The following is an 11416-nucleotide window of genomic DNA, read 5'->3' on the forward strand; positions in this document are numbered from 1 at the left end:
ACTCACATTTGTGAGCTTATCGGCTGCGTTCCACTTATTGTACGCGCTCACCAGTTCATACTCGGCAATCCAGTTGTCCACATCTTGGTCCCCTGTGCCACCAAATATGGTCGCGCTGCTGGAGAGCGCCAGCGCAGAAGACAGGTATTGGTGCGAGACCTGGAGCGGCGGCCTGAGACGGTCCCGGATCAGTCATTGCAGAAGGTGGTTGGAGTGTGCGGCAGCGAAGTTTCAGGGTGAGGACTAGATGTATCCCAGCACTTCCACCACTTGAAACGGGGTGTTGAACCAGCAGGAGTTGACTCGGCGAACGAAAGCTTTATTTAGCGCAAGGGCTAACTGAACGCAAGCCTGCGATCACAGCAAGTCTTCCTTTTCTATATTCGAGCTAAATGCCCACTGCCCTCGTTACAATAGAAAGAAAAGCCGAAAATCAAAAAAGGAGTATATCTGAGCAGGGAGCGATGCAGGCTATCAGATGCGATTTGAGACAGAGGTAATGGTGGGTGTAAAATGATATATATATATATATATATATATATATATATATATATATATATATATATATATATATATATATATATATATATATATATATATATATATAGGCAGATTAACACGGCAATCGCTTTGTTTCAATAATGCATTCAAATACCGCAGAGCACCTGTGGCTATAACCGAATTTAATGCTGCCAAACGACAAAATTACTGCCAAATTTAATTCTAATCTCAATTTTTCAAGTGGAGCTATCAGGTATCTTTTCCGCTGATGATAATATCGGCGACAGAGCAAAAAGAAGTGATCTATCGCTTCCATTTCTTCGCAAGTGTGACATAAAGGTGACGCCTTTAGACCAACTTTATGCAAATAATAATTCAGTTGCGGAATTCTGCAACGCAATCTTGTAAAAGTAACTTCCAAGTGCCGTGTTGCACACCACTGTCTATTCCAGCGGCATCTTAGATGTGCGAAATCTCGATATTTATCGAATGAGTAGCAGTCGTATTCATGCAAACAGAGGTTTCTAAACCTTATTGCTGTCGCGTAAGCCGTATCAGGCAAAATCGGGATAAGGGGACCGCTAAGAGATACTGTGGCTAGTGCATCCGCCATCTCATTGAGATATATGCGATGATGGCCTGGTACCAATAAGAGCTGCAGTTTTTTCAAGTTTGTCGGTATGAGTTGTCGAAACGTGCATAAGTGTTAAGTTGGCTCCAGAAGACAGAGCAGCACATACCGAAAAAGAATCTGTAATAACGACTGCTTCCAATTCACCCAAAGGAAGTTTCCGTAGTGCCAGTACAATAGCAAATAATTCTGTTATGAATATTGGTGTGTAATCTGGGAGTCTAACCGAAAAGGACCAGTCAAGGGAACGTGGGAAGATACCTGCCCCAGCCTTTTCATTTGATACGGATGCATCAGTCGCAATTATGTTGTTCATGTTCACGTGTGCCAGGCAATCCTGTAGCCGATCATTTAAATATTGAAATGGTATTTGCTTTGTGTTAGAGGGATAAATATTCGCAAATTCTATCTTAAGATCTAAATTAACGCTTCTTGTTGAGAAAATATGTTTGATTTTGACGTTCAGTGGTTCAAGCAGTGCTTGAACGAACAAGATCTGTGGGCAGTGGAATCGCGACCACCAATTTTCAAAAAATAAGCTTGGTTCTTTAATAAAGGTGGGCTCGGTGGCTACGCCACGGAACAGTCATCTAACCCGCTCCTGTTTGCTATGCAGGTGTGCGTGATGCTTGCCATTCACGCACTTGCCTCCGCCTCACTGGGCACAGTGCCCCACAGACAAGCAGCCTGCGAGCCTTTGTGGCTCGATATCAGCGCGGATACGCCTACCCAATGCGGTTTCAACATCGATGCGCTGGCCTGTCAAGCGGCGCCCCCACGCGAGGAACTATGGATACGGCAGCCACTAGTAGCCCTATCGCCATCAGCATCACCAACAGCTATAAAACTGGAGCATCCCCGCGCGGCATGCTGTGGGCTCCGTGGCTACGCCACGGAACAGTCATCTAACCCGCTCCTGTTTGCTATGCAGGTTGGTAGAAAAAGCTCTTTGTTTTCAAAAAAATCAAGTAATTACTGTCTCGTCCAGCTGCCGAGCCCGCAGTACTGTGTATGCTTTGCTTTTGAATGTATCGATGCCATTCACTGTTTATTACTGCTACTGTCAGGGGACATAGAAACCAATCCAGGGCCTACTGACCCTGTAATTCTGGCTGAGCTGAAAAAAATATCTACCGGGCAGTCAGCACTCCTTTCCGAAGTGCAAGACTTAAAAGTACAGCTGCATACTACGGGAAAAACTATTCGTGACCTAAATGATAGAATAGCACAGTTGGAGGAGCACTACAAAACCCTTTCATCTGTGCGATCAGAACTAGTGACATTGCAGGCCAGTACGGCTGCAACCAGCCGTCACATTGAAACCTTAGAGGCTCGACTTGAGGACGCTGAAAATCGCTCGCGACGCAACAACCTGCTATTCCACGGACTTCCAGATACTAACCACGCTGAAACTTTCTTGGAATCGGAAGGATTAATTATGAACCTCTGCAGTGAGCACTTAAACATAAAAATTGATCCGAAGGAAATTGAAAGGGCACATCGGCTCGGCCGCTACAAGGCTGGCCTGCAGCGTCCTATCATAGTAAGATTTACATCTTCTAAAACTAAAGAAGCGATCTTGTCTAACGGCAAAAAACTGAAAGGTACTACTTACGCAATCAGGCAGGACTTCTCACGCTCGGTTCAAAATGCACGAAAACACCTAATAGCCTTCGCTAGAAACAAGTCAACCGCTTTTTCATGCCCTTACAAAACGTTGTTTCTTGGTTCAAAGAAGTATGCCTTCGATGAAGTATCGCAAAAAGTCAAAGAAATCCCATAGCAAACCAGGCAGCATCGCGAACTGCCACACCGCCCCCGTAATAACGCCCGAGCAAATGATACTACTTCTGTGGTCTACGCTAACGTGCGCAGCTTCCTTTCAAAACGCGAGGAAATATGTAGTCTTGTCTCGTCATCTAGCAGCAATATAGTCGTGCTCTCCGAAACGTGGTTTTCTGGTGACGTCACAGACGACGAAATCCTGACCGATCTTCCGAACTTCAACGTTTTTCGTAACGATCGTAAGGGCGCCCGTGGGGGAGGTGTTCTGATCGCCACTAGTAAGCTATTTTCGTGCTCAGTCATCGACATTGCGACTGACTTAGAAATACTATGGCTTCTCATTCGTTCTACACCACTAACTTTGCTACTTGGAGTGTGCTATCGGCCCCCGCAAAGCAACCCAGACTTTCCACAGAAATTTAACCACATATTAAATCATCTCATGTTGAAACACCCCAACGCGCGCGTCCTAATTTTCGGCGACTTTAACTATCCTGACATCGATTGGCAAAATCTGGCAGCTTTGTCAGGAACAAGCGCGGAATCAAAAGAATTCGTCAATGTCTGCCTAAACTTTAACCTCACACAGCTGGTGTTGGAGCCAACCCGCGTGACAAATAGCTCAGCGAACATATTGGACTTGATATTAACAACACATCCCGAAACGCTATCTTCGCTTACATATTTGCGCGAAATCAGCGACCATAAGGTTATACACTCAGTCTTCAATTTCAGTCACTCGCCCAGCCTGATTCAATCCAAGACTATCAATCTATATGATAAAGGGAATTACGAGGCAATCAACAACGAACTTCAACGTTTTTTACCAGACTTTGAAGCTCGCCATTCAAGCAGAACAGTCGAAGACAACTGGACAATCTTCAAAAACAAAATAGGGGAGCTAGCAAGAAAATTCATACCTACAACTACATTTCGTACGTCTTCCCAGAAACCATGGTTCTCAAAAACCTTGAAAAGACTAGAAAATAAGAAAAAACGGTTATTTCGCGCTGCCAAGTTAAAACAGAGTGCTCACAACTGGGAAAAATACTATGCGGCTGAAAAAACATACTTGCTCGCCTTACGCAGCGCCAGGCGCTTGTTTTTTCACACAGATTTACCCAAGATACTTACTAATGACCCCAGAAAGTTTTGGAAAATAATTAATCCACAGGAAACGCGCAGCATTACACTGAAAAGTGAAGTGGGCGACGTTATCGGTAATTTTGAGAGCGCTGAGCTATTCAATACTGCTTTTTCATCTGTGTTTACCCACGAAACCCCTATACCATTCCCTGTGTTACCAATTTGTGTACCGTCTTCTATGTCGCGTATAACTTTTATGCCAGACGGTATAATGTCTGTCATTGAAAAATTGAAACTGTCCTCTTCAGCAGGTGTGGATGGAATCAATTCGAAAATTCTTAAAAACACTAAATGTATTTCTTCAGTGATTATGTCGCTAATATTCTCACAGTCACTTCACACCGGCCACTTACCAGCCGACTGGAGGACGGGGAAGGTCACTCCGGTTTTCAAATCAGGTAACAAAGACAGCCCTCTAAACTATCGCCCCATTTCTTTAACAAGCGTACCCTGTAAAATCATGGAGCACGTCATCTTTTCCCAAATCATTCATTTTCTTGACGGCAATAACTTCTTCCACCCCGCACAGCATGGTTTTCGCAAAGGTTATTCTTGCGAAACCCAATTAGCCCTTTTTGTTCAGGATTTGCATGCCAATCTTGACATTAATCTGCAGACGGACGCCATCTTTTTAGATTTCTCGAAAGCATTCGATACTGTACCCCATAAGCGGCTCTTAATGAAACTTAGATCCTTAAATATACATCATGACATAGTAAATTGGATTGAGGGATTTCTAACTAACCGCTCGCAGTTTGTCTCCGTCGATGAAGTACACTCTAGTCCCGTTCCAGTAGCGTCAGGTGTCCCCCAAGGCTCCGTACTCGGGCCCCTTCTCTTCCTGATTTACATAAACGACCTAGCTTCATGTGTCTCCTCTTGTATCCGTTTGTTCGCCGACGACTGCGTAATATATCAACCAATTACCAACCCCACTGATCAAGCCGCTGTCCAAGATGACCTAAACCACGTGCAAGAATGGTGTGACCTGTGGCTCATGAAACTTAATCCCAACAAATGCAAGATCGTTTCATTTCACCGCCGCCACAACCCCCTTCTGTTCCCTTATGTAATTGCTAGCGTTACCCTCGAACACGTGCAGTCATACAAGTATCTCGGTGTCACCATATGTAATGATCTAAACTGGTGCACGCATATTACTAACATATCATCAGCGAACAAATCTCTGGGTTTCCTGAAACGTCACCTCCGGCACGCACCTAAAACTGTCAAGCTACAGGCCTACAAGTCCCTCATCAGATCCAAATTAGAATACGCATCCGCAGTCTGGAGCCCACACCAAGCCTATCTGATCGACTCACTCGAGGCAGTTCAAAACCGTGCCATCAGGTTCATTCATTCTTCATATTCCTACAATACAAGTGTAACATCACTCAAAAAAGAATCGGCTATTTTAAACCTTGACATTCGCCGCCGCATCTCTAGTCTCAGCCTTTTTCATAAGTTTTTTTACAGCACCCTTCGTCATCCCTACATCGCCCCACCGGCCCGCATATCTCACCGCACGTGTCATTCGCTTCAAGTTGCCCGGCCGAGGATTAAGACGACCACCTTTTCTATGTCCTTCTTTGTTCGGACAGCAAAAGACTGGAATGACCTTCCCCATGATGTCGTCACCACTGAATGCTCATCATCATTTTTTGATCGATTATGTGTCCACTTTTCGTGATAAAAATTTGTGGCAACAAAAAAAAACATTTATATGTTAACCCACCCCTTATGTAATACCCCCTCGAGGGGTCTTTAAGGAAAATAAAGTTATGTTATGTTATGTTAAAAGCATAAAACGATGCTCTCTGGGGCACAGTGTATAGTTTTAAAAAATGTTTGGATAGTAAGCATTTTGAATCTATTCAACAATGACAGTAGATGCGCTTCCATGTATAGCACATTGTTAGCAACAAACTTGAGCAGTCCAAGGCACAGTCGTAAAGCCTCCCTTTCTAATAGTATTAGCGGTCTCATTTTATATGTCGCACTGCCCGAAAATAAGACACAGCCGAATTCCATGATAGAACGAATTTACATTTTATAGACCATTACCAATGTATTTCTTCGCAACCCCCTTTTTATGTTGCTGAGCTTGCTTAACCACCCCATGGCTCGTGTTGCTTTGGACGCAATGTGATCGATGTGGCTTTTCCAATTTAACGAGCTGTTATATATGATGCCTAAGTATTTGAGTGAATCCACCTGGGGAATCTGCTCTGTGCCATACATCAAGGAGATGTTGACAGGATCCCTGAACGAGAACGCTAGAAGCGCGCTTTTGTTTACGTTTAGAGACATTCCAATTTTTTCAAGACATTCCTCTATCATGTTTAGGTAATTCTGTAATGTCTGATAAAGTAATTGCAGATCACTGTTTGTCGCAAAGAAAGCAATGTCATCTGCATACACATATAAATGAATATCGCTATGTGTTGGAATCGAACTGAGGAAGATGTTAAACAACACCGGTGAGAGCACTGCCCTCTGTGGTACGCCACGGTATTGTCGATATCTGTTAGAAAAACAACCCCTTTGAAAGCAATAAAACTCTCTCTCCCTTAAAAAATCTGCTACCCATGCTGTCATGTAGTTTGGTAAGTGTGACTTTTCCATCTGCTCTATTAGTATTTTATGCTCCACTTTGTCATACGCCTTGGCCAAATCCAGAGTAACTAATGCACAATACTCTCTTCTACGCCTAGCCAACTGTATACGACTCTCCAAATCCCCGTGCGCACACCATATGGAGCATCCCGATTTAAAGCCAACTTGACTGGGGTTCAGTATTGATTTCTCCTCAATGGATTTTATTACACGTGCATTCAAAACTCTTTCAGTTAGTTTAACCGAATTAGATGTAAGAGAAATTGGCCTCACATTGTCAAGTGTATACCCAAGTGCCTGTTTTTTGAGTATCGAAATTATTTTGGAAAGTTTCCAATCCGCCGGTATCCAAGAATTTTTCAAAGAGTAGAGTAATTAACCGTATTACAGAGTTCATGTGGGGAAATGTCATATAGTACTTTTATCATTGCTGAGGTTACTCCATGTGGTCCAGGTGCTGTAGGAGGTAAGTGCCTCACTACACCCGCTAGTTCCGCTAATGTCACCTCATTGAACTCCTCCCTTGCAATTGGCTTTACTATGTGTCTTGGCATTGTTGATCTGAATCTTTCTTCTAATCCTTTAGCAACGTTTTCTAATATTTCAGTGAGTTCGCTAGGCGATAGAATTGAAGAATCAATATTCTCTGATGGTGGTATCATTTTTCTGGAACGCAAAAATCTAAAAAGCGCTTTTCTGTATATGGTTTTGAAAGGTAGCTGAATTTGCTAGTGTCATAGTCATCTTTTGCTTTGCGTACTTTACGTTTAAAATCTGCTGCCACGTATTTATAGTCACACCAGTTTTTTGGGCATTGGTTGTGGATAAGTTGCTTCCACGCCGTTTCCGTTTTCTATACCCCCTCATACAATCAGCGTTCCACCATGGGCTAAACGACCCGCCTGTGTCTGAAGTTATTGAAAAAGTTGACTTTTTTTATTGCTCTTCTCAATACCGCACACAGACTCATAGCCCGAATGTCTTCCTGCATGTCCTTGGGAAGAGACAAAGTAGATTTTAAGTCTTTTTGCAAACGCTCATAATTTACAAACGAGCCAATTTTATCAGTTGAAAATATCCCGGGAAAGTTAATCTCGAAGCTAATAGGAAGGTGGTCACTGTTTGTTGCGCAATCTAATGTTTTCCACGACGAAATGTTTAGTGAGAAGCTGGAAAAGGTCAGATCTATCGCCGACTTTGATTGTCTCCTAACAAAAAAAAATAAAAAGATCCAAGGGCGGTAGTCCTCGTGAGCCTCTGCCTGGAGCACCCTCGTTTTCTTCTTCTTCTTCACGCGCGTTGGCTCTTCGGCGGAGTACCGTGCGCATGCAGGGCCGGCTCGTGCATTGCGGCTGGCTTTGTCGCTCGTAGTCGTGCCGTTAGCGTTTCTCTGGTTCCCGACGTCCGCGTTGCGCGGAGCAATGATAATTCCGGTGGCAACATCACTCATTAACACATTACACTCTCCTTGTAATCAAACAGATGACTATCTCACAAACAAAATGGTTTTAGACGTGGTTTCTGTACAACAACACAATTAGTTGAATTCACGCACGACATTTTGCTTAGCCTTGATCATGGCTACCATGTTGAGGTATATTCATCCTTTGACACAGTTTTGCATTCTAAAGTCCTTGCTAAAGACAACGTGATATTAAACAATGGTCGATTGTAAGTGCACATCTAGCTTTTTGGCATCTCGCTCTCAGTTTTTTTCGCACAGGTTTATTTATTTATTTATTTATTTATTTATTTATTTATTTATTTATTTATTTATTTATTTACAGGTACCTCAAAGACCCCAATGAGTGGGGTTTTACATGAGTGGAGCCAACTGTGCTGTTATTAATGTAACATCGGGTGTGCCACAAGGGTAGGTTCTTTGGCCTTTTTTTTTTCCATTTACGTGAACAATTCGCTTGCTCAACCCTCCTTTTCAGTTCATTTTTATGTCAACGATTGCACATTATATGAAATTATTACCACTACCGCTTGCAGGAGTAATCTGCTGGGTTTCGCAATTGGTACAAAACTTAGCAAACGAATATTAACTCTAGAAAATCATGCTTGCATCTTTTTGTAATAAACCACCCACCGTTTTTTACTACCCTATGATAACAGTCCTGTAAGTAGGGTTTCCGAATATAAGTATCTCAGTGTCCTTTTCACACATGACATGTCATGGGCCAAGTACATTGACTATTATTGAAACAATGCATTAAAAAACCTCTGCCACCTATGCCACACTGTGTCCAAATCCCCAAAAGACACAAACCTCCTCTTATATCAATCGCTAATTCGTCCTGTAGTGACTACATGTCGGTTGTCTGGAACCCGCATAAGCAGTGTCATCGTTTCGACCGCGATTTCTCACCCTCTTTAACTCTACCTTCAATGCAATTACCTCCATTCCATTCGCCGATTAGAATATCAATTCTTGCAAAACATCGTTCCCTCGACAGTTAAACTGTCAAACAACAAGAAACGCATAAACTTCGCTCTACAGTCAACGACGAAAAGCTCTCACAACCTAAATTTGAGGCCTTATTGTGCTTGAACTAACATCTTCAAGTTCAGTCTTTTACGCCGTTCCATCGAAGACTGGAATTCGTTACCAGGTTCTGTTCTTTCATGCCCATCGCAATGTTTCGCAGCCGAAATCCACAACGCATGTATGTAAAATCATCATCATCAGCCTGACTACGTCCACTGCAGGACAAAGGCCTCTCCCAAGTTCCGCCAGTTAACCCGGTCCTGTGCTTGCTGCTGCCAATATATACCCGCAAACTTCTTAATCTCATCTGCCCACCTAACATTCTGTCTCCCCCTAACCCACTTCCCTTCTCTGGGAATCCAGTTTGTTACCCTTAATGACCAGCGGTTATCCTGTCTACGCGCTACATGCCCGGCCCATGTCCATTTCCTCTTCTTTATTTCAACTATGATATCCTTAACCCCCGTTTGTCCCCTAATCCACTCTGCTCTCTTCTTGTCTCTTAAGGTTACACCTACCAATTTTCTTTCCATTGCTCGCTGCGTCGTCCTCAATTTAAGCTGAACCCTTTTTGTAAGTCTCCAGGTTTCTGCTCCGTAGCTAAGTACCGGCAAAATACAGCTGTTATATTCCTTCCTCTTGAGGTATAGTGGCAATCTACCTGTCATAATTTGAGAGTGCTTGCCGAATGTGCTCCACCCCATTCTTATTCTTCTAGTTACTTCAATCTCGTGGTTCGGCTCTGCGGTTATTACCTGCCCTAAGTAGACATAGTCTTTTACAAGTTCAAGTGCACTATTACCTATCTCGAAGCGCTGCTCCTTTCCGAGGTTGTTGTACATTACTTTCGTTTTCTGCAGATTAATTTTTAGACCCACCTTTCTGATCTTGTCTAACTCCGTAATCATGAGATGCAATTCGTCTCCCGAGTTACTCAGCAATGCAAGGCCATCGGCGAAGCGCAGGTTACTAAGGTATTCTCCATTAACTCTTATCCCTAACTGTTCCCATTCTAGGCTTCTGAAAGCCTCCTGTAAGCACGCGGTAAATAGCATTGGGGAGATTGTGTCCCCCTGCCTTACACCCTTCTTGATTGGTGTTCTGTTGCTTTCTTTATGAAGCACTATGGTAGCAGTTGATCCCCTGTAGATTTCTTCCAGAATGTTTATATATACTTCATCTCCGCCCTGATTCCGCAGTGTCTTCATGACGGCTGATATTTCTACTGAATCAAACGCCTTCTCATAATCTATGAAGGCTATGTATAGTACTTGGTTATACTCTGAGCATTTCTCTATTACCTGATTGATAGTATGAATGTGGTCAATTGTTGAGTAGCCTGTTTGAAATCCTGCTTGTTCCTTTGGTTGATTGAATTCTAATGTTTTCTTTACTCAGTTAGCAATTACCTTTGTAAATAGCTTGTATACTACAGAGAGCAAGCTGGTCGGCAAGCTGGTAAACAAGGTGGCTATTTTTTCTAACACAATCTGTCCTCCATCTTTCAGCAGATCTGATGTTACCTGATCCTCACCAGCAGCTTTGCCTCTTTGCATGCTCTCCAAAGCTTTTCTGACTTCTTTTATCATTACTGGTGGGGTGTCATCTGGGTTACTGCTAGTTCTTATAGTATTAAGGTCGTGGTTGTCTCGGCTACTGTACAGATCTCTGTAAAACTACTCCGCTATTTTAACTATCCTATCCATATTAGTAGTTATTTTGCCCTCTTTGTCCTTTAGTGCATACATTCGACTTTTGCCTATCCCAAGTTTCTTCACTGCTTTGACGCTTCCTCCGTTTTTCAGAGCGTGTTGAATTCTCTCCATGTTATACCTTCCTACATCGCATACCTTACATCTATTATTCAACTTCGAAAGCTCTGCCAGTTCTATTTTGTTTGTTGTACTTGACACTTTCATGATTGTTTTCACGCTTCGTAATTAGGTTCTTCGTTTCCTGGGAAAGCTTGCCAGTGTCTTGTCTAACTACCCTGCCTCCAACTTCCACTGCACACTCCTTAATGATACTCGTCAGATTATCATTCATTGTATCTACGCTAAGGTTGGTTTTCTCACTAAGAGCCGAGTACCTGTTCTGCAGCGACACTCTGAATTCCTGTACTTTCCCTCTCAGTGCTAGCTCATTGATTGGCTTCTTGCAAATCAGTTTCTGTCGTTCCTTCTTCAAGTCTAGGCAAATTCGTGACCGTACCATTCTATGGTCACTGCATCGTACCTTGCCAA

Source organism: Rhipicephalus microplus, chromosome 9 (genome assembly GCF_043290135.1).
Source record: "Rhipicephalus microplus isolate Deutch F79 chromosome 9, USDA_Rmic, whole genome shotgun sequence".
Taxonomy (NCBI): domain Eukaryota; kingdom Metazoa; phylum Arthropoda; class Arachnida; order Ixodida; family Ixodidae; genus Rhipicephalus; species Rhipicephalus microplus.